We start from the raw sequence: 24,951 nt of genomic DNA, 5'->3' as shown, positions 1-24,951 counted from the left end.
AACAAAAACAAACATGTAAATAAGATGTAAAAATATATAGCAAAGTAAGTGATAGTACAGTAAGGATAGTAAAATAACGAAAACACCACTAAGATACGTAATGGCCATACAATGGTTTTGCAATATGCAGCTATATTTTTGTGTGGTGCCGAAATTTACGCTCTTTTCACTCGCGTAACGATGAGAACTTGGAGTTTAAAAATATAATGCACTTGCTTGTGTGAGTAAACACAACAAAAATTCAGTTTCAAAATAAAGGTTTCACATGGGAATCCCCCCGAGATTCCGAGGGGATATGTCCTCGCGGGAAATCTCCCGGACGCACCACAGGAGAATTGTATGGGATGTCCGTTTGTTCCTTATACTCATTTGTTGTAGGGCCTGTCCCCTGCAAGGGACACGTCACAGGGAAATCACATCGAAAATTCGCGATTTTCCCATGGATTTTCACCTGCAAGGGACACGTACCAGGGAAATCCCATCGGAAATTGGCGATTTTTCCATGGAGTTTTCAACTTTCCAATTATTGAATTTAAAATACATACATATTAATTTACTTTTCACTGTATTTTATTAAAATTGTATTGTATTATAAAATTTATAAAAAAAATCTGAAAACGAGACGTTACCATGGATTTTCACCTGCAAGGGACACGTACCAGGGAAATCCCATCGAAAATTAGCGATTTTTCCATGGATTTTCACCTGCAAGGGACACGTACCAGGGAAATCCCATCGGAAATTCGCTATTTTTCCATGGAGTTTTCACCTTTCCAAATATTGAATTTAAAATACATACATATTAATTTACTTTTCAGTGTATTTTATTAAAATTGTATTGTATTATAAAATTTATAAAAAAAATTTGAAAACGAGACGTTTCTTAAATGTGGATGCAAAATACTTCAACTTCAAAATGAGTCGCAGCGCACAATTTAAACATCCGCCGTTTCTCTTTTCATAACTTAAACAGAATGCACCAGGTATTCTTCTTCTTTTGGTTTCATTCTGACTGGCCGAAGGTTGCTCTCTGAGAGCCGTGGGGAGGCAGATTATAAGACACAGAAAGAGAGGGTAATATCCAAAGATCTGCTTCTTTTTTTTGCCGAACTGCTTTCGTCGGAAGTCTTCTACACTGCTCTGAATTCCCTGATGACGTCGACAGCAGCATACAGTTTTAGGCAGAACAAAAAAAAAAGCTTTTTGCGCTCGAACATGTCCCGGCGACCTGACTTCGAAATGGAAGGGAAATAAGCAAGTGCCTATGTATGCGTACTTTTTCGAGAAGACGAATTTCAGTGCCAAATCATTTCTGAGCTAAGAAACAGATTTACTTGCAGGCGGAAAAAGAATAAATATTATTAATATTAATATTAACTATTTTAAATAAACATAATACTATTTATATTGTGTGCTTAATTATAAAAACAACTTACAAGATAAACAACTTACAAGATATCTTTGTTTTACGCAGTACACTTTTCTTAACTAATTGGTATCTGTTACCATTATTTTAAACAAGTTTTCCTAACAATATTTATTACCATTGACATGTATGTATATATGACAATCATATGATCATATTTTTATACTTTGTAATAAAGTTTACATATAGTATGCACATATACAAACGGTACCCAAGGAACACAACGGGGAGGCCATTACAATTCTAATGGTGTCATATTTTCATATAACCTTAATACATTAAAACATTTCCAGTTCCCCAAAAAAGCTAGATTTCTATCTGTCGCTTTTTTTATTTATTCCCACTACCTTAATTTCTCATATTTTATTTTGTATTATTTATATACATACGAGTATGTAGTTGTTTTCAGGCGTCGCATTTCACTTATGAGATTATGTACTAAGCTTTGCTTGCTTCTTTTGCCTATCAGCTATAATAGTCCATTTGCAATGCTTAAAAAGTACCTTAATACTTTTGTTTAAAGTTACATTTTATGCACATAACATTCATTATTTATATCAAACCATAATATAAGATGGTGCTTTTAATTTTCCAAGGTCCGATTCGCTGAAGTAGTTTTTTCATGTATAAAAAGCTTTGATGGAGCTGTCAAATGATCGGTCTCTTTTAAAAGGAACGATCTACATTTATTGAAACGGGCTCTTTTTGCAATGTAACCAACAAAATATCTACTCGAGGTTAATGCAATGTGTACGTCGTTGCACAAAAAGTATCCATATTTTGATCAAAGTACCTCTCATTGTCTTGTACAATTTTCGAAAATGGTACAGTATATTCTTTGTTCTGTATTTATTTTTCAATGTACGGCTGATATATAATTGAATCAAACTCTACTGGCAACTTAACATCATGATCTGATTAACAATTCGAGTTTGAGAAAATTTAAAAATGTGTAAAGATATTGGTTTGGCAATTATTACATTAAACTCATTAACGGAAAGGTCTCTACAGCAGGAAATATATTTTCTAGGGGTCCTGCTTTACTCGACTGGTAAAAATGAAAAAGTGGTATCTTTGGTTTTTAAATATATCTTTGACTCGTCCTGGTTTACTCGACAGGTCATAAATGAAAAAATGGTATCTTTGGTTTTAAATATATCTTTGACTCGTCATGTATCTTCGGACTCGTCCTTTTGTATTTTGAAGCAAGCTTTCAAGGCCGTATATATTATTTCCCAGGTGTTTAACGTTCCTTAGGTATTCCTGCCTTACCTTCAGTTTATTCCGAACAATATTGTTTACTTGAATTGCGCGTTTCTTTGGGGTTTTGTCTCTATTAAGGCAATCATTAATCATCACAATCATTAATTTTTTGCACAAATTCTGCAGTAGAGGCTGCCACTTCGGGACTATTTCGATGGAATTGCTTGTTTTATACCCTTGCAGAGGGTATAATTTCGAATTAAATTTTATCAAAATCGGACGACTATATCATATAGCTGCCATAGGAATGATCGGAAAATTAGTCGGAAAACATGAAATAAAATATATGAGTAAAAATCTACAAAGCGTGCCACCCCTTTTTAGAAGGTCCGATTTTCATCAAACTTTTTTGCTTTTCCAGTTCACAACCACAAAACAAAATCTTCATTTGAACGGTTTAGCAAAATTTTAAGTTCTAACGGAGTTTTAGAGGTCAGAATATGGTACTTTTGGAACTTTTTCAATAAGTTTCACTCAGTCATTATTCCATATCTTTGGAATGGTTAAAGATATCTTAATTATGTCTTCACTAATCAACTAAGAATTAATATGGCTTTTAAATTTTTGTTTTACATTTTTTTATTTATTTTTCTAAAAAATATATTTAGTTATTTTTTAATTTTTTATTTTATGTTAGAGTTTTTAACCAGCTATAAAGTTTAAAATCATTTAAAAATGAAATCTGATTCATTACAAAGATTTTTCGGTTTTTGTATGGAAAACCGCTGTATGCGCTCCGTAAAATCGATATTGCGAAAAACCTTTGTCCGGGCTCCTCTTTGTTTCGATCTTCCTTATAATGAAGCAGACTTCAATTTTAAATGGTTTTAAACTCTAAAGCCTGTAAAAAAGTCAAAAAAAAGTATAAAATTATTTTAAAAAATAGTTACAATTAATTCTTGGTTGATTAGTGAAGACATCATGAAGATATCTTCAACCATTCCAAAGATATCGAATAATGACTTTATATTATAATAAAAGTAATTAATAATCTTGGTTAACTGGATATGAATTAAAGTAAATTTAAAACATTAAACTTGTTCAATCAGAAAATAATGTTCTTAAGGCAGGAGTTGCGTGGAAAAGCACCCAAGAATCGTAGTTTTCGCATATTAATGCATGAGAATAAGTGTGCACATACATTGGTTTTTTGTCGCTGTGTGTGTAGAGCGACTGGCCCTAGAATGCTCTCTCTGGCTCTAGAACAAAAATTCAAGAGAGCCTGGAGCTAGTTCGAGAGTCAGCACGTACAAATAGTGTGGGTAGCAATGTAAGGACAGAATAGTTGGGATAGTACAACATCCTTAAAAAGAATTATTTTCTTCGGACCATGTTATGTGGGCGGCAGAATTAAGCGTTTTGGCCATTGTGGGCGATATATCCTTTTACCTGTTACATACTTTCTGACGAATCTAGTATACCCTTTTCTCTACGAGTATCAGGTAAAAATAACTGGTTATTGTTTTATTTTATTCGTCTATGAAACATCGATGTTTTTCCCAAAGAACATCGAAAACATCGATGTCCGTGAACACAAAGAGGATAACCAGAAAAACCAAGGATATATACCTGGGATAAGGCGGTAATCGCAGACTTCGACATCGCTATGACCACCAGTAATAGCAAAAGCAAGAGAGCTCCATCAAGGCAGCACACCCAGCGAGTAAGAAGGCCAAGACAACCAACCGCCGCACGTGGTGGACCTCCTTTGCTGAAGTGGTAATGTGGGAAGTGATCATTGGTGTCATCAACCAATGCGATGAAGGAGGTAGGATCCCTAGAAACCAGAGGGGTCTGGGTAGACGGGCCTTTGCGACAGTAGCATTGGAACAGTTGGATGAAAACCCACGTTCGCCACCCCGATTGCACAGATGCGGGGTGGTACCAGGGCAATGTGAGGTTTATCGCCTGTGCGAACGAAATATCGGCACCGCCTTACAAGGCTGCCATAACCAAGGTGTTCAGGGTCTACCCCGGGGCCTTCATCGATGTTTCTTAGCGAAAAATATCGATGTTTCATCGATGATTTAAATAAAATAATAACTAGTTATACATGTTACCCGAAGAGTAAAAGCGTATTGCAGATTCGTCAGAAAGTATGTAACAGGTAAAAGGAAGCCTTTCCGACCCCATAATATCGCCCTAAAATATCGCTTTGCTGCTTATATATTTCCATTTCCCTTTTGCTCCCTAAAGCTGCTTAACGGGTATATGCGTGTCTTTGTCTTGTTTTTGTATAGTGTATTACAACTTTATTTTATTCCATTTTTCTATTAACTTTTTAAATAAAGACGAATAAAAAACAAATTGAAATAAAATTGTTTATTATATACATGGCCCGCTTTGATAGTATATTGTAATATTCTTACTTTGTAATTAAAAACTAAACGTATTTATTGTTCATTAGCGCTTAACGACAACGGTCGATTACAGCCGCGTGCCACTTTTATTACTTATTATTATTATTTATTATTACTTTACTGAAAACTTTTTCAGACTCACGCAAATATGCGGAAAAAGATGGAAAAGAATCGATGATGTCCCGGTAAACATCGATGTTGGCATCAATATTTCTCCACCTATACTCATCACACCATAGCATTATTCTATCTGGCTCACGATTATGTTGGGCCATTACCGAACACTATAACCCAACACCTTATACATGCACACACATATAAGGATGTAATCTTGGCAGGGGACGCTAACTCACATCACACGCAATCGGGATATACAAACACTAACGAAAGGGGTGAGGTAATCTATGACTATCTGCTTCAATTTAATCTATTTATCTGCAACGTTTATCACTTATATACTTATATCTGATCCTCTGCTCAACCAGCTTGAAGCGTGAAAGGTAGGTGCCAAACACTTATTCTCAGATCACCGGTTCATAGAATTTACAATAACTGTAGACTGTCCTCCAGCCGAGAACATTAATTTAGATTATAGAAAGACCAACTGGGGATACTAAAAAATCTTCTTAAGAGAAACTAACATGCTTCACAGAGGCACGTACTCAACGTTCAAGAACTAGAAAATCTAGTTTATACTTTTATCGACATCTGCGGTAAGGCCATAAAAAGGGCTTGCCTAAGCAGAACCGAACTAAAGCACAAACCGCCCTGGTGGAACACATCCCTGGCCAATCTTAAAAGCGAGTGCAGAACTTACTTCAATAGAGCTAAACACAACAACAACGTATCTTCCTGGAACTTATACCACACGAATCTTAGTCTATACAAAAGGCAATAGGAATATCAAAGCAAAGAGCATGGGCTTACTACTGTAGAAGCATAAAATCTTCTGCGTAGGTATCCAGACTCAGACAAATTTTAGCAAAATCTCATGCTGCCATTTGCTACCTAAAAACCAATGCCAACAGCTGGACGAAAAACTGTCAGGAAACTGTTGAACTCATGTGTGACACTCATATTCCTTAAAAGACCAAAGCAGTGAAGGACTTCTGCATAAAGAAGAAGGTTGATGACCAAAGCATAGTTAACATCTCCCTGACCGCATCAAGTGGGCTATTAACTCTTTTAAGCCCGACCCGGACGGATTTTTTCCGGCCCAATTACAACGGTAACTAAAGACATCCCTCCCTTGGCTGACGGCTGCTTAGCACTTAAACACATTTTAGAAAGTTGGCTTGACGTAACAGTAATTTTTACACCGGCCCTAAGGACTTCCGCTCGATAAGGCTCGCTTCCTTCTTATTGAAGACCTTGGAAAGGCTAATTGACATAAATAACGTCACCTAAACCCCCAACGGCTATTACTTGCGCTCCAAGTGAGCATCCTTACCAGCGGAATATTGTACTACACTATGAGATATATTCACTCGACCGGGAATATCAGCAGAGGAACCCCGCAAGGGTATTTACTCTCACCTCTCTCTTCTACGGGTTATAGTGGTCAAAAACTACTTCTGCTTCTAGAGGAATCGGGCCTACACGGATGACGGATCCTACTGCAGGGTAAATTTCCTCGAACTCTCTGTAATCTGATGGAGACATCCATATCCATCCTCTCTAAGAGGGCAGCGAATATAGTAATATATGAAGAAAGTGGGGTTTTTCCCCGTAAGAGTTCACTGGCAATAGTCAGGCCCATTCTTCTATACAAAAGCATCGTTGTGTGGTCTTCTTTAGAAAAGAAGTGTAAGCTTAGGATCCTTCACAAGATCCAAAGAAGTGCAGAGCTCTGCATTAGTGGGGCGCTCCGAACTACAGTCATTCGAGTATCCAAACAAATCAGATAAGCATACCACATATTACAGACTACGTTCCACCCATAGTCAACTTCGGCGGGGGAGTTTTCTCCGCCGAACTAGACATTAAAGTCTTATTCCGCCTACCAGACCGCTGTAGTGTTTTCCAAGCAGAAGTTACGGCAATCCAGGAAGCCATATCCCATTAAGACATCTTCACTCTCCTCACGGTCCACTGTCCTCTAGGGACTCAAGCGAACAGGCTAGGACTCAGTAATCTCAACTACTACCGCAGTTGCAAACAGATAGACGATGAGGAGAGCATTCAACATCTCCTATGCTTCTGCCCAGCGCATAACCTCAAGGGCTTTAAACGCTAGGGAGCTACACACTTCCGAACCTTGTGGTCATTCAGGGCGTAAGCATTCCCAAGCTCCTAAATTTCCTTAGAATCACAAATTGTTTCGTGAAAACCAATAACCTATGAGCTAGGGAAAAGGATCTGCACAAAGATTAAGTGGTCCCACAAGGTGCCCAGTTGGGCCACACTGGGGGGGATTAATAATCTAATCTTAAACCACACCTACCCAACCTAACCAAATGTGGAAAGGGGTTAATTATATCGTAAAGCGGAACACTTAACTGGAGAACAAATGCACGACTAGTGTCCCAAGTATTTTCAATAGCTTATGACAGTTCATTGGCCTCACATGTAGGCGTACACAAAATCATCAAGCGGATAAGGCGATACTATTCCGGTCTATCCCGGTTGTATGGGAAAAACGAAGAAAACAGGAAACGCTATGATCTCCCTTAAGGCATGGCACGAGGCCTCGTATCGTGGAGCGAACAGATCTGCCCGGCATCCCGAAAATTTTAAGCCCAAAGTTGAAACTGATCACATGGATCAGCCCGGCATTCCGGGAATTCTAAGTAAAAAGTTGATGCCGATGCGACGTCTTCGGGAGCAATTCCCCCACGTGGATCTGTGATCGCATCCTGGAATCCTAAGCCCATTTTGGGAGCTGATCCGACGATTCCGGAAGCACCCCCAAGCGCAGTATAAAGGCTTGTGCCCCGCTGTGCACAAGTTTCGATTCCGGTTAAGGATGGCCTACTCCGCTGGAGCTCCTAAAGACCAAAATGGTAATAAATGCCGCTCAAAAATATTAACATGTGCACAAGAGGGAAAATTTTTAAAGTGGAAAAAACATATAAATATAACATAAAAGAAATACAACAAAAAAACAAGAAAGGAAGTTAACTTCGGCAAGCCGAAGTTTGTATACCCTTGCAGTTATAAAAAATAATCAATAGTTTTATTAAATTGAATTCGAAGTTCTTATATATATTATAAGATAATATGTCAAAAATTCCCAAAGCTATAATTTAATTCACATTATTTCCCACCAATTATCCGATCGTTCCTATGACAGCTTTATGATATAGTCGACCGATTTTAATAAAATTTAATGCGAAACTCAGAACTAATTAAAAAAGGTTATTTTTAAGCTTACAAGGTTATATGTTAAAAAACACAAAAGATCAAATTTTTATTTCATGTTTTCCGACTAATTTTCCGATCGTTCCTATGGCAGCTATGTGATATAGTCGTCCGATTTTGATAAAATTTAATTCGAAATTCGGAATTAATTTAAAAATGTTATATCCGAGCTTCGAAAGGTATATGTTAAAAAACCCGAAAGATATAATTTTTTTTTTAATTTTTTCCCCGATAGTTCCTATGGGAGCTATAAGATATATTTTTCCGATCCGGCTGGTTCCGACTTATATACTATCTGCAACAGAAATAAGACTTTTGGGAAAGTTTCAGCTGATAGCTTTAAAACTGAGAGACTAGCTTGCGTAGAAACGGACGGACGGACGGACGGACATGGCTAGATCGACTCGTCTTGTGACGCTGATCAAGAATATATATACCTCATGGGGTCGGAAACGTCTCCTTCACTGCATTGCAAACTTCTGACTGAAATCATTATACCCTCTGCAAGGGTATAAATATATATATATATATATATATATATATATAAAGTTACGTGAATTTCCTTTCCCGTTGTAATGTAATTTTATATATGTAAAGTAGAGTTATTTTTGTTCTCCAAAAAAAAATTTGTAAATTGTAAAATTTTCTAAAAATTGAAATCCAAGGATACAATTTGGAATTATAAATCCATAACTGCTGCGGAGCATTTTTTTATAATCTAGTATAATTAAGGAGTTTACATTTTAAAAGCGATATAATTAACTAATGAATATCCTTTTGTGAATACATTTCCTAATATTCTTTTTGGGTAGCCACATCTTATTTGGTAAGCGGATAATAACATATGAAGGCATTTTATTAAATAAAATAAGACAGGAGCCGTTTCACCAAAACTATGCCCGGTCACATACGGTACGAAGAAGAACATCCAAATATGAATTCCGACACAACTGACGAAGTGAAACACTATTTTATATATAAGTGCTTTTCGAAGGTAAATGGCCCGTTCTGTTACAATTGTAATAAACTGTACAATCAACATAAGAAGAAAACCGAAGGGAACTTTATTTCCTTGAATATAAGTTTCGAGTACACTTGTGCTATATTTGTAACGGAACTGAAAAAAAAAATACGGGTTGAATTATTAATCATAAAGGCATTGTCATAAAGTAAAAATAAATAAATAGGAATAATAATGTGTTATAGAAGGCAATTTTTCATAAATGTTATTAGGTTGTGAAACTTTGTTTCCCTGAATATATGTTTCCAGTTCACTTGTGCTATTTTTGTAACGGAACTGAAAAAAAGAATACGGGTTGAATTATTAATTAGAAGGGCATTGTCATAAAGTAAAAATAAATAATTAGGAACAATAATGTGTTTGAGAAGGCAATTTTTCATAAATGTTATTACGTTGTGAAACAATGCACCGTACCAACACAAACATATTTTAATATGTAACAAAACCGATATCATACCGAAAAAAATACAATTGAGTTATAAGGTGTCTCTTTTTGACATAATAGAAAAGTATGATCTTTTAGATTATTTTAAGGAAGGCGAGTTATTACAAGGGGTATCTGTGGCAAGTATATTTAGTTAAAATGGGAGCCTCCAAATGATGGGTACAGATACTTGTTGACTGTTATAGACAGACATCTTAATTTTGCAAATTACTCCTATGGGAGCCATAGGATATAGTTGTCCGATCCGGCTGGTTCCGACTTATATACTACCTGCAATAGAAAGAAGACTTTTGGGAAAGTTTCAGCCCGATAGCTTTAAATCTGAGAGACTAGTTTGCGTAGAAACGGACGGACAGACAGATGGACATAGCTAGATCGACTCGCCTTGTGACGCTGATCAAGAATATATATACTTCATGGGGTCGGAAACGTCTGCTTCACTGCATTGCAAACTTCTGACTGAAATCATTACACCCTCTGCAAGGGTATAAAAATTGGCTCGATACACATTACGCTTTGATTGAAAGTGAATTCATGTTTTCATGTTTTTATTTAACTTTAAAAAAAAACTTAAGTAAATAAAAGAAATTTAGCTTATGAATTATTAAAGGGAATATTCAAAAATACAGCTAAACAAATTATGTTGAATTTAGCCTCAGTGTGGATTTGAACATGTAATTCAAATCCATTACCCATGAGGTATATTCCTCTTCGTTAACATAATTCAAGAATCGACGATTGAGACGAAAATTTCATATTGACTGTTTCACAGCGCGGAGTTTCAAGCGAGATTGCAAGAGAGAGGGACAAGAAAGGAAGGAAATCAATGGAAATTTAACAATAGGTAACCATGTGAGTCTTGTTTGGAAATATTTAGTTCCTCGGCCTTATATGGAGGGGTACATAAAATTATCAAGCGGATAAGGCGACACTATTCCGGCCTACATAAGTGATTGTGAGGTTTGCAAGTGTACCAAACCACCGACTTGTGTTCTTATCTCTTTTAATCTCTTTTACAGGCGGATAACGTTGTGCGTTGGTGTAGGAGGCAGCAAAGCATTACAGCGTTAACTTCAGCAGACGGACTTCATCGCCAATCTTCTACAGACACATTTTAAAATCTAGAAAAGCAATGGAGTCGCAGATACAGATTAGCATGCCGACAAATTGTAGTTCCCAAGCGGTTTCTGACGCACAATAAGCTGACGAAATTCCTGAGTTATAATATTTCTGTGATATTGCGAATGGACACGACCGACAAAATTCTTCAAGAACATCCACATCGATTTGAGGGCGCTTCCAAAAGTCTGCAACCCGCGTCACTGCCTTACGATTATCGACTGATTTAAAAGATGGCCTCTATCTATACCTCTATCAAACATGACTACGAAAAGCGTTCACACCCACTGGATTTGTTTATTAGGCTGACCACTTATCATAAATCACCGATTGCTAATCCTGCCAAATTGAATATGAAAAGATTTTAGCAAGACCTTATCACTCACAATGAAATGAACCGGGGAGAACAGGGAGGCTCTGATGCGTAACTCTCATATAGTTTTGACTAATCTCCCACGGTACTGTAGGACTGGCGTTCGACTTTTAAGGCATACCTACCAGATTAAGCTGCAAAAAAGCTTTTTGACAAAGCTCCCAAAAAAATTTTCTATCCGATTACAAAATACATTCTCATTAACCTATTATTTAAAACTATCAGTTAAAACTATCAGTTAAAACTATCAGTCAAAACTATCAGTTAAAACTATCAGTTAAAACTACTTCTGCTGCCTATGACACGATGCCACATATTTTCAGCTCCAAGCCATAGACTGGACCTCACCAAATAAACATACATGGACGGCAGAAAATTGTATCCGTTGAGAGAGAGATTAAAGACACCCACAAGTTGAAGAACTTGCAACCCAAGCGTTGGTTTCATTACCTTCGCCATCCGAGGAAAACACTGAAGGAGAGTAGATTTTGCAACAAGTCTAGCAACCCAAATAAAACAGATTTAAACATAGGAAATGTGGATAGTTAAACGAAATTGGAGTTTTCTGAGCGCTTACTATAGCACACATAATTGCTACCCCATTACCCCGTTACCCTGTTAAATGAGACTGAATCTCTACATCCTTTTTCAGACCAACATTTGTCTTTACTGATATGAATATAATCACCTTCGAAATAATGAAATATTTTTTTTTTAATATCACTGAACATATGTATCACAACAATCATTAAAAATTTTACATTGTGTTACTAACGTTGATTATTTTTTATAACTACAAGGGTATACAATCAAGCCGAAGTTTAATTCCTTTCTTGTTATACATATAACATTCGGTTAATAAAAGAACAAATTTATAGGAATATGGAAATAAATTTCAATATAAATATATAAAAATATGCAAAAAATGCCAAAAAGTTGAGTTTTTTAAATATTTTTAAATCCATCTTTTGGTATTTGATTGACTTCATTTCTTTTGTTTCTCAGAAATTTTGAGAGCTAAAGATTTAGCGTGCATACTGGGCTTCCTACGCAGCGCTTGTTTGTTTTAGCAAGGTGCAACGACTACTCTTACAAACATAAGCCGCACAAAACTGTGGCAAAAATCTAAAAGAAATGTTTTTGTCTCTAACCCATAAACGGCCAAAACGCTTAAATCTGTCTGCTGCCCACATTACCATATATTGAAGGAGCGGGTAGGTGGCGCTTTTGCTTTCACTATGTTTTCTTCTTCTTAATAAATGAAACATTTGCATTTCAAGTCAACATTATTATTATATACGCGATATTAATGGAAGAATCAAAAATGCTTGGATATTTATATTAAAGACTTTGTTAAATTTTTAGAAGTAAGAATGTATATTTTGGGAGCAATAAATAATCATTTTTGGAGCTCTGAAACAGCTTGTCCCAGTTGGAGATAGTTGCATATTCTTAGAAAATGCGTCCAAACCCTATGAGGCGTAACATACGGAGGAAACCCATTGGATCTCTTATCCACGGTACTGTAGGACATGCGTTTGACTTTTAGCTCAAGCTGCTGGAATGTTTTTTGACGCAACTCACAACTCTTCGATCCGAAAACAACATTGTCATTAACATAATAGGTCAGTTAAATCTACTTCTCTTGTCTATGACAATATGTCATATATTTTCATCTTCAAGGATATCAGCACTAGTACACACGTTTTGAAGTCAAAACCTACTTTAAACCACTTATACCACAACAGCCATAGACTGGACCTTACCAAATAGTTGGTATATAGATGAGAAGCTTTACATCATAAACATAGATGGACGGCTAAAATTTATATCCGTTGATCTTCTAAAATCAGCATTTTGCGCTGCAATTCACTTTATAGAAAGCGACCGAGATTAAAGACACACACAAGTTGAAGAACTTGCAACTCCAGCATTGGTTTCGTTACCTTCGCCATCCAATGAAAGCAGTGAACAGGAGTATATTTCGTGCAAAGTCTGGCAATCCCAAAAAAAAAAAAACAGATTTGGACATAAGAAACATGAATTGATAATATTGAGTCCTTTATTTGTGTAATCCGAAATTCGATGGATACACAAGTTTCGACTCTCTCGATACCTGCATAATTGCTTCACACACAGGTGTCTATATGATTTTTATGAATAGATATGCTTATATTATTATTTTGATCAACTCAACAATCTCGTCTTACCCTTTAAAATATTCTTACACAAAACCTTTAAAGAAATTTTATTAGGGTTCCTTTAACTTCAAGATGTGCATAGTCAAACTTCAAATGGAATTTTGATTTTCCCAAGGTCGAAATGATTTTTTCCAAACTGTCGTCTATTGGCTACCTCATTATAACGGCGTGCATAAAAAACGAATCATTCCTTTCCCACTTGCAAGCAAAATATGTGCGCCCTCTTCTAATCAACCTTCTCCTTTGTTATAATTTTGTGTCATTTTGCATGGGTGAGAGGGTACATAGCAATTATGTAAACAATATAAACTAAATATAAGATAAGCTAAACAAATAAAAAAAAGTAATTCAATAAATCATTTGTTATACTATCAAATGTCTTCGTTATTTATCAAGCTAGTCTTTAAAATCCCTGTCACTTAACTAAAAGTTTATTGGACGTTTGTAAAATTTGATTTTCATTCGAAGAATCGGCATTACTTCGACTCACGTTAATTGTTCTATGCACTCTATTATTATTTGTATTTATTTTTTCCATTGAAACTAAATTCACGCCACATTAATTCTTTAAGAGTTCTATTGAAACGTTCAACCAGAGAACTGAAGGTTAAATAATAATTTATCCTATAACCTTTCATTAATACTTTAAATTTTGAATTAGGGAATTCAGTACTATCATCTGTTTGAGGGTTTTTTGGTGTTCCATGACATGATTTAAATATTCTTTCCATAGCTTGAGGAACATCATTAGCACTTTTTAACTTAAATGCTTCACCCCAACCAAATTTCGAAAAGGTGTCTATAACAATCAACAAGTATTCAAAGCATTAAAATATAGTCCTTTCCTCACGCAACTCCTTTAATATTGTGACTGGTGTTGCCCGCTGCTTTTGATGTCACCAAAAATTACCAATCTTAACAACAATTAACAATATTCAAGTATACATCGTTTGGATTTGACATCTAAACGGTCATGTAACCAAAACCTGCTTTTGTGCGAAGTGTAGACGTAGTAGGCTTGAAATTATTGTCTATCAACTTCTTAATAATATGGCTATATTTGTATGCTCGTGTACCTTTGATTCTGTTATTAGGATTAAAGCCTACTGTATGTATATTTGTTTCTAATAAGATCTTAATCATCATAGTTTTTAAGTTTACTAAAAAAAATTAGACAGCACAGACCAGGAATCAGATCACAACTCATTCCACTAGAAAAAGTTATTTTATCCTTAATTTTTGGTTCATTCTCCAATGTTAATGAAATGTTTGCTCTTTTTTAAGGTCCATAACTATTAGTAGATAGGAAACGCGGATTCTGGGACAATTTGCATATTAATGGCACCCGTCCCAACCCCGCCCCCTATCATTAGCATATGCGGGTTCTGGGACATTTACCATAATCCATAAATAACTGATTTTAATGGGTTTCTAGCTCATGAAAATGTCACGATCATGCTCACTACGAGTATACCTTATGGCCCCCCACCCCGACATCACCATTTACCACTATTGATCTCGTGATCTTTTCCGTCACTATGAGAAATTAATATTCAACAGGTGTTGTTGTGTACGTGAGAAAGGTCGCAAACTTCTCCACACCCCCAATGGGACATTTTTAAGCATGTGTCCCTTATCCTTATTATGAGTAATTAATATTCAAAGGATCTTGCGGTGCACAGAGAAACATGTTCACTCATGTTTTCTAAGATTGTAAGACTAGTTTAAAAATCAAAAGAAGCCCATTAAAATAAATCTCACAAGTTTATGATTCTCAGATATTTTCAACCCCAATATTTGTTATCTTGCCCCAGAACGTTTTACTGGTAAATTGTCAAAGATTCTCTCCTTTCCTCAAAAGGGTCATAAAAATATCAGCAAGAGACCAGAAAAGGTCCGTTTCCTCGCCCGCTCATTAACATGATAACAGGTATAGAAATCGAGACCGCTACTCACAAGTAGTTGTATTGTAAACAAGCTTTTGCACATTTCCCAATTATACTCCAGGTTTTCAAAATGCATAGAATTCACCATAATTCGTAGTCAAATATGTGCCCCTGGCCGCAATAAAGGAACAGACGGTAGGCGCGCATGCAACTAGCAGCTTCCATAAAAGGGGTTGAACTGCCGTACCATCGGCTGTTACACTTTTATCAATTCCACGAAAATTAAGATAACTGTCGTCAGGGAGTACTTACTAGTCTTTATTTTGAATATATATACGTATTTCATCGTTTGGTTTAAATGTTTAATTATATGAGGAATATGTGTTTTTTTATTTTTTCGAAATTTTTTCATCTGAGAACGGTTTCTTACGAACATTTAAAAATTTATTCATTTTGAGATGCTTCTTATTATTATTACTAGTTTTGAATTTTGAAGCCCAGTGATTTTGGAAACAATTGTTTTTTAATGTAAGACCTTTTCGGCTGAATCATTTTCCTTAGGATTTACAATGGTTAATGAAGTGCGCGGTTAATGAAGTATACCGATGCTTTTATTGTAAATTATCATTCTATTGTGCGAATATGTATGCGAATCGACGAATTTTCACAACCCAAATTCAATAAATCTCCGTTCTGATCAACGATAAGTACTGAGATAGTACTTATTTCTCTGCAGTTAATAGGTAAATAGATGAGATTGTGTGGTGTCACAGTCATTTTATAGCTGGATGGAACGGAAATTGCAAACTCATGTAATACGTGATATGTTTATTATCAACGTAAGAGCCACTAACAATTTTTTATTTAAAATGAATCGAAATAATTTTTAAAATATTGACAGAATTATCGGATAAGTGTTATTGGCTTGTATTTAAAACTCTTTGCTTGAAACCAAACAATTGACCTATGGACCTCTCCTTATCAAATTATACATTTTCTTTACTGCTAACTATTTTCACTTGAAGTGTTTTATTATTGTTAATATTTTCACTGTATTTTCCAGATTTTAAGATTTTAACTTGTTGTAAATAAATGAAGAAATATCGGCTCCTATGACCGCTAGAAATATTAATAACTTTATAAACAATCTGAAAGAGATTGTTATTAACATCAACATTGTATTTATTAAATTCAATTAGGGCAGACTCATATTCTCCGATTGACTTATATAAAAATTATTGAATAAAAAATTGAACAAATCATTTTCTGTATCGTCCCTTGTCAACACTATCATCCTTGCTTATAAATAAAAATCCAAATTATCCTCCCAACATTTTTGACAAATTTTTGTAAATGTCGCATACAGAAATAGGTCCGAATATTATCCTGTTTCTCATAAACCACATCATCGAAAATCATGACGTAATTCTTTTTAGCTTCGGCGAGTGCTAAAACAGTTTCGTTCTGAGAGAATGTATAATACCCCATATTCTTAATCGGTTTTATAAGCTGTTCCAATAATTTAAATATAAAACAAAAATTTTAAATTACAATAAAATTTGCTATATCTTCTCATTTTCGGTGACAAGAAATATTCAAAAAAAGAAAAAATTGAGAAAAATAACCACGCGCATATCAAATTGATCCAGACTCGTTTTTCATTACAAAAATAATATACAAATTTGAAATTTAGGTCATGTTTATTTGGAATTTTGTGACAGGCTTTTCTTATAAAATATATATAATTTTTATAGAACAAATCATGGACACGCATCTTTTCCAAATTTATTATTACAAAACATAAAATGATCGCCATTTAGTGTTTTGTTAGGATCGTTTTCTCCTTTATCCATAAACATTTCCCTTATATCAATGAGATATCAGAGCACAAATGCCGCTTTTAATATGTATTGAGCAAAAGGGAAATACGTTTACATTTACGGTACTCAATGGTGGGCAGCCCAATTCTTCTACATCTCTTATGTGCGGTGATCTGAAAAAGGTTTCTTAAAAATGTTTCTTTTCAAATCCCTTGTATAAAGTCTTTGCTTAAAGTTGTTTTTTCCATCGTCCTAAACTTTATGATGGTATAATACCCCATATTCTTAATCGGTTTTATAAGCTGTTCCAATAATCATATTGGTATAGGCTCTTTAAAAAGTAGTATATAATTTTAAATCTCAACCCATTTGGACTCTCAATTATACTAATCATAACATTATTTTTCCCGCAGTTGGACGGACCAACCCCAAGGGCTCTAATTGTGTTTAGCCACAAATCACTGTGACTGGTGGTTGATTAACATTGCTTATTAATCTATCCTAATATAAATATGTTTATTCAGTAATAAGTCTTCAATGTTTAAAAACAATAAATAATGGGGAAACGTTTTTTATAATCACATCAGTCATTATTTGCATCGTAAACGTGAAAACGTGGTCTTAACTACGTAAGTTAATTGATTCTCTTCCGATTGAGTTCCATATTAATGGACATAACTATTGTGGGCCCAGTGAAAAGCTTGTAGAGCGATTAGAGCGTGGAGATCACGGAATTAATCAGTTGGACGAAGCGTGTAAGGTTTACGATATTGCCTATTGTTACGTGGGCATATTAGTGCCTGAGTCCTGAAAAGGACTTGGGCCAAGGGAGAGGCGTCCGATATTCAGGCACCCTTTTTGCCGGCATAAGCTACGTTGTATTCGAGTCGAGAGATCTTGTTAAGCCTTTCTCCAACATAAGAAGAATAAATATTTGAAGTGCCTGGAAAAAATAATATTAGAGCGTAAAGTTCGTACGATCAGGCTGTGTTTCGGCCATGTTCCCTCCCCTTTACACATTCGTGTGCCAATGGATCGTAGCGGGCCACGCTATTGTCAAGGTTGTCCGTCGAAAGTTATGTCATTGTTCTTGACCTAATCCTCTTCTTACATCAGCACACCCCGCCATGTTAAAATTCTAGTTCATTATGGTTTCAAATTCGTTTCCACATTATAAGTTTATTGATTAATAAATGCATGTCGGCATATTCTGTGGATAAGCAATATAAAGTTGGCTAAAGCATATGTTTGGACTGCACGAATATTTATATATGTATGCTTTAAGATAGGAACACGGTTCCGACAAACTTACCCCCTTTTAAATCCTGTGCGATGAGATCTCGACGCTATGTATGTAAATATGTAAATATACGTGCACGAAAAGATTGCTGCACTTAAGAATGTCAATTCACTCAAACAAAAAAATATATATATGCCTGAGGCACGCGTCGTCCGTAACGCTGATGGTGAGACTCGTCTTCGCTAATTGTGTATCAGGATTATCACTACTGATTCACTTGATTTAAATGTATTTTAATGCTTTTTTGAATGCTTCCAATGATTTTGATTTTTACTTGTGTTTTGGCTGTATTATATGCGGCTATTTGCGGCCGGCTGTTGCACTTTGCCAGCTACCGGGATATGCTTACCAGTTGGTCGATCGTGGCCGTTGTTCTGGCCACGCGACACCAGTAATTTGTTGAATTGCAATTTCTTTTGACATTATTAGCCTAAGTGTGTTTAGTCAAATGCACCCCTCCCTCTGACTTAAGATTCGTCGTTAAATCTTTAATACGGTGGGCGTACATAACACTATTCACAAAAAAGGATCTAAGCAATCACCTGTCAGGAGTTGAATAACTCCACACAAATCCCAGCAGCAGATGGCCGGCCGTTCACCAGGTACGCGGCGAATTCGCGTAGTGTCGGCGCGGCGAAGAGCGGTTGAAGAACATGAGAGTTTGGAGATCAAGGATGAAGAAAGAGAGGGCGGAGACTTAGCGGTCAGAGCGAAAGTGCCGTGTGCAAAAGGAAGTAACGGGAGGGCGCCGGACTTTATACTCTGCTGTGAACTTTTGACCAAGAGAGAAGGTGCCACATCTCGGCAGCGGAGCGGGACACAAGCATGCCATATGCATCACGGGAACCAGTGGGACGGCAACATCAGGTAGGACGTCAGTGGGAACTTTGGACCCTGTGTACAGAGTTTCGACGGGCCGTGGAAAAAAAACGGTTCCTAGAGGCCCTATATAAGCCCGCAGGGCGCTGACAGCAGGATCAGTCGATCACGAGGAGTCGAGTCGAAGAGTCGAGACAAGTAGTCGATCGATGTCAAGTGAACAGACAACCAAGCAAGTAAACTACAAGGGAGCCACAACAAGTCGAGTCGTCGAAAGCAGCGCCGTGGGAGCCTACGAGGAGCAAAATCGCTACGTCGAGACGTTCGAGATTGGGATTACAAGGAATCTTCGAACTGAGACACAGGTAGCTGAGGTCCAGGGTGCTTCACACGGCTAAGTCAAGGCGATCTGCTTATTCCTGCCAACGAAGTCCTGGCGTTACTCGTGGAGGATCGGAATTTCAGCAGTGAAGGCCGGCGACGTGCAATCGTGTCTAAACCCAGTGTACTTCGCACAAAGCACTACTTTGGCGTGTTTCGGCCAGAAATCACGCTACGCACAGCCAACTAGTCAGGAGCAGTTCGCAGGACACCGCCATCAACAAGCAGGACATTACAACGCTACGACCACGCAAGGAGGATCGAGCCCGTAGGATCGGCATGGACAGTAAGCGAAAGGGTGAGGCTAGGGTGGAACGTCCGTTTACACAAGGCATAGAAGCGAAGCAGCGTTTCGCCTTGACTGTTCGCAAGATCTGAGCGGAAACCCCAGTCGGACTATCCGGAACAGAGCAAGGGATAGGCGGTCGTGTGTCAAGAGGAGTGATCCTGGAAAGCACGTTAGTCCGTTCATCCTAGTCTGAGAACGATGACGCTTCCCTTATTCCGCACGGCTGACCCCATAACGTGTTGTAACGAACTGATTTCTTTGGTTTCTGCTCGCTACGGTATTTGTGCGGCTAGCTCAGTAGATTGTGTGTGTTCGTCCCACCAAATTTATATAAACGTGACCGCCCAGTAGTTCAGTGAAAAGGCACAGAATTCTCGGGTTCGGAGTGGGTTTATTGCGGGAATAACTGCAGTCGGCTTTATAACTTGCTCGTCTCGCTGTCTCCGACGGTGTAGGTCGTCTCGTCGTTCCTCGAAGATCCTTGACCGCTGATTGCTCCTGACGTGGCTGGTTGTCTTGTCGCTCCTCGAAGATCCTCGACCGCTGATTGCTCCTGACGTCGCTGGCTCGGTGACTGCTCGGCCACGGTTCAGACTCGCTATGGGGTCAGCCGTGCGGGCTTAGGGAAGCGTCACCGTTCTCAGACTAGGGTGAACAGACTGACGAGCTCTCCAGGATCACTCCTCTCGATACCCGACCGCCTGTCCCTTGCTCTGTCCCGGATGGTCCCACGGGCTTCCGCTCAGATCGTGCGGACAGTCAAGGCAGAACGCCAGGAAGCTGCCTCGCTTTTCACTTCGCTTCCGTACCTCGTGTAAACGAACGTTCCACCCTAGCCTCACCCTTCCGCGTACTGTCCGTGCCGTTTCTTCGGGCTCGATCCTCCTTGCGTGGCCGTTGCGGTGTGGTGTCCTGCTTGCTGGTGGCGATGTCCTGCGAACTACTCCTGACAGGTGGCTGTAGGTCTTGACTTCTGTGCTGTGTTCGAGGGCATACGCCGATCCGGGACTTTTCTCCCTTCTGGCCCGTGACTCTTAGGGTTCTGTTGCGCCGCTCCGGGACTTCTCTCCCTTCTGGCTCGCTACTCTAGGGGTTCTGTTGCGCCGCTCCGGGACTTCTCTCCCTTCTGGCCCGCTACTCTAGGGGTTCCGTTGCGCCGCTCCGGGACTTCTCTCCCTTCTGGCTCGCTACTCTAAGGGTTCTGTTACGCCGCTCCGGGACTTCTCTCCCTTCTGGCTTGCCACTCTCGATTTCAAATCTCAGTCTAGTAGACCCTCCAGGCGTACCGCCAGGACTTCGTCGGCAGGACAGAACAGAACTTGGCCGTGTGGCGCCTCCTCAGACCTCAGCCACCTGTGTCTCAGTTCGGAGATTCCTAGTAATCCCAATCCCGAACGTCTCGACGTGACGATCTTGCTCCTCGTAGGCTCCCACGGCGCTGCTTCCGACGACTCCTTGCTCTCGACTGACTGCTCGCTCTTGACTGACTGATCTCGACTGACTGCTCTCGACTGAATGCTCTTCAATTGACTGACTCTTCTCAATGACTGCTCTTGACCGACTGATCTCAACGACTGATCCCGAACGATTGATCTTGACTGACTGATCTTGACTGACTGATCTCGACTGACTGCTCTCGACTGAATGCTCTTCACTTGACTGACTCTTCTCAATGAATGCTCTTGACCGACTGATCTCAACGACTGATCCCGAATGATTGATCTCAACGACCGATCCCGATCGATTGATCCCACTGCCAGCGCCCTGCGGGTTTATATAGGGCCTCTGGGAACCGTTATTTCCCTTTTGCACACGGCCCGCCAAAACTCTCCACATCGGGTCCAAAGTCCATGGTCCCTTTTTGACCCTCTTGTCCTTGACGCACTGCTTCCCGCCGCCGTCCAGCCTGATGCTGCCGTCCCGCTGATCCTGGGGACGCATGCGACATGTTTGTGTGCCGCACCGCTGCTGAGATGTGGCACCCTCTTTCCAAAGTCCAAAGTCCGGCGGCGTCCCGTTACTCCTTTTTGCACACGGCACTCTCGCTCCGCCCGCCAAGTCTCCGCTCTCTCCGTCTCCATTGTTGGTCTCCAAACTCTCTTGGTCTCCGAACCCTTTTGCTCTCCTAACTCTCTCGCTCTCCAAACTCCCTTGTCTCCAAACTCTCTTTCTCTCCAAACTCTTTTTCTCTCCAAACTCTCTTCCTCTCCAAACTCTCACGTTCTCCGTCCTCGATCTCCAAACTCTCACGTTCTCCGTCCTCGATCTCCAAACTCTCTCGTTCTCCGTCCTCGATCTCCACACTCTCTCGTTCTCCGTCCTCGATCTCCAAACTCTCTCGTTCTCCGTCCTCGATCTCCGCCGCGCCGCCACTACGTGAATTCGCCGCGTACCTGGTGAGCGGCCGGCCATCTGCTGCTGGGATTTGTGGGGAGTTATTCAACTCCTCACATTCCCCCCTTACTTCGGGAAAGGTTAAGAAAACTCAGCGTTCCCACTCTCCGGCGTTCCCTTGTATATCCTAGCCATTGAGTCAGGGCGCATCTCGTTCCGGTTCCTTCGGTGCTCCCTCGTTGCTCCCTCGACGTTCCCTCGACGCTTTCCATCTTATTTCCTTTCCACAGCGCCGGTCGTCCTCCGTATAGCAATTTCGAATCTCCCGCGCCGATCCTCCATCTGTTCCCACTGGGCACCGATATTAATCAGCTATCGATACCCAGAGGGCCTGCTCACGATATCGATATCGCAGGTGCGGCGTTGCCACTTGCGAGCCGCGATGTTCATCATCACCGATATTTCCATTTTCTTGTGCCCATCGATCGCACTATCGTCCAGTGCCAATCGACCGCCTATCGAGGCGCCCCCTTCAATGTTGAATGGTGATTCTGCAAATTGTTTATGCCCGTGCACCGGTCGGCAGAAGTTTAGTTTTTTTCTACCCCTCAGCCCGGCGTTTCCACTTGTCCTTGCCGCTACGTAAGTATTCTGATCACCCACCCGACTCCTTGTATGTGCTCATCAGCTTCCTTTCTTTTGGCAGGTTGCCTTTGTTGACCACGAGTGCCCTTTCAGACTCCAGCAGCTGTGCTTCCTGGTTTGGACCCCGATCCGGCCCGCGATCCCGTCTCCTCGTCTGGGCATGATGCCCTTCTCTGTGATGCTTGGCCACTTTCGGTACAGCTCTCTCAGCTGTGCCGACTTCCCCCTTCCTTCGGCAGACTGCTGCTGCCAGTCCTAACCAGATCCTTGTAGACCTTCTCCTCGCGTCCTTGGAGCTATCCTTGGACCCCTTTCCTCGCGTCCTTTGGGTATCCTTGGAGCTATCCTTGGACCCCTTTCCTCGCGTCCTTTGGGTATCCTTGGAGCTATCCTTGGACCCCTTTCCTCGCGTCCTTTGGGTATCCTTGGAGCTATCCTTGGACCCCTTTCCTCGCGTCCTTTGGGTATCCTTGGAGCTATCCTTGGACCCCTTTCCTCGCGTCCTTTGGGTATCCTTGGAGCTATCCTTGGACCCCTTTCCTTGTGTCCTCCGGGTATCCTTGGAGCTATCCTTGGACCCCTTTCCTTGTGTCCTTCGGGTATCCTTGGAGGTATCCTTGGACCCTCTTCCTCGTGTCCTTCAGGTATCCTTGGACCCCTTTCCTCGTGTCCTTCGGGTATCCTTGGAGGTATCCTTGGACCCCTTTCCTCGTGTCCTTCGGGTATCCTTGGACCCCTTTCCTCGTGTCCTTTGGGTATCCTTGGAGCTCTCCTTGGACCCTTTTTCTCGTGTCCCTGGGTATCCTTGGAGTTATCCTTGCCTTTTGTCTAGCGTATCTGTTTGTAGCTGCTCGATGGTGTTCTGTGTTTGTTGTTGTTTCAGCTCGCTCACGTGGATGGTCCTCTCCTTCTTTGTGTTCACGTGCCGTATTTTGCAGATTACTGGCGACGCAAAATCCGTGACCTGGTAAGGTCCGTCGTATCTTGGGGCCAACTTTGCCGCGAACCCCTCGGCCGCCTTCGACAAATGATGTTCCTTGGCCCACACGACGTCTCCCACCGCTGGTGTCCAATGTCTCCTCCTCAGGTTGTAATGCCTAGCCTGATCCTGGGAGGCTCTCTCCAGATTCCGCCTTACAACCTCGAAGATTTCCACGAGTTTGTTTGCCTTCTCCCCAGGGGTCTCAGTGGGTCGTCCTGTTCCCAAGGTCTCTCTGTCGTATAGGGCGCTTGGCAGTCTCGGTTCTCTGCCTTGAGTAACAAACGCTGGCGTGTATCCTGTGGATTCCGAAACACTCGTATTTACTGCCAGCATGATCTCGGGCCATTTCTCGTCCCAGTTTCTCTGATCCTGCCCTGTGAACTGCGCTATCATCGTTTTCACGGTCCTGTTTGCTCTTTCTGTCGGGTTCTCTTGCGGGGTATATGGGGCCGTGAACTGTTGCTTGGCTCCCATCTCGGCCAGGAAACTCTTGAAGATTTTGCTGTTAAACTGCACTCCGTTGTCCGTTATGACTACCTTAGGGACCCCAAACCTTGCGATGATGCGCTCCCTGAACGCTTTCTTTAGGGACTCGGCTGTCGCGCTCCGCAGCGGCACCAATTCAGTCCACTTGGAGAACCTGTCTATCAGCACCAGCAGCATTTGGTTGCCGTGTTTTGAACGCGGCAGGGGTCCGACGAATTCTGCGCACACTGTAGCCCACGGTTCCTCTGGCACCTGCGTTAGCATTTTCCCAGCTGCCTGCATCTGATTTGGCTTGAATCTGATACATGTCTCGCATCCTCTTACGTGGGCTCGAGCGTCTCGGTGCATGCCTGGCCAGTAGTACCGGGCTGCCAGACGTGCTATTGTCCTTCTGCTTCCTACATGGCCAGCTGCCGGTGAGTCGTGGTTCTCTTTCAGCAC

General features: G+C 40.1%; 1 long non-coding RNA gene across 17 annotated transcripts in view; it reads left to right on the top strand.

Moving 5' to 3' along the window:
- LOC127011568 (uncharacterized) overlaps positions 1 to 24,951 on the top strand; it is a 164,532-nt gene that overhangs the window by 22,729 nt on the left and 116,852 nt on the right. For 6 of the 17 annotated variants that reach the window (XR_007764622.1, XR_007764631.1, XR_007764623.1 and 3 more), the window contains exons 2-5: positions 5,186 to 5,446; positions 5,535 to 5,549; positions 10,648 to 10,830; positions 10,895 to 12,141. This is a non-coding gene — a long non-coding RNA (uncharacterized LOC127011568). Of the gene's footprint in view, positions 1 to 5,185; positions 5,447 to 5,534; positions 5,550 to 7,897; positions 8,052 to 10,647; positions 10,836 to 10,894; positions 12,142 to 24,951 lie in introns of those variants that run through there. The other 11 variants (XR_007764636.1, XR_007764634.1, XR_007764625.1 and 8 more) reach the window with 10 other exon arrangements.

This window comes from Drosophila biarmipes, chromosome 3R, assembly GCF_025231255.1.
Source record: "Drosophila biarmipes strain raj3 chromosome 3R, RU_DBia_V1.1, whole genome shotgun sequence".
In the NCBI taxonomy this organism is placed as follows: domain Eukaryota; kingdom Metazoa; phylum Arthropoda; class Insecta; order Diptera; family Drosophilidae; genus Drosophila; species Drosophila biarmipes.
This window is presented reverse-complemented; position numbering and strand designations above follow the sequence as displayed.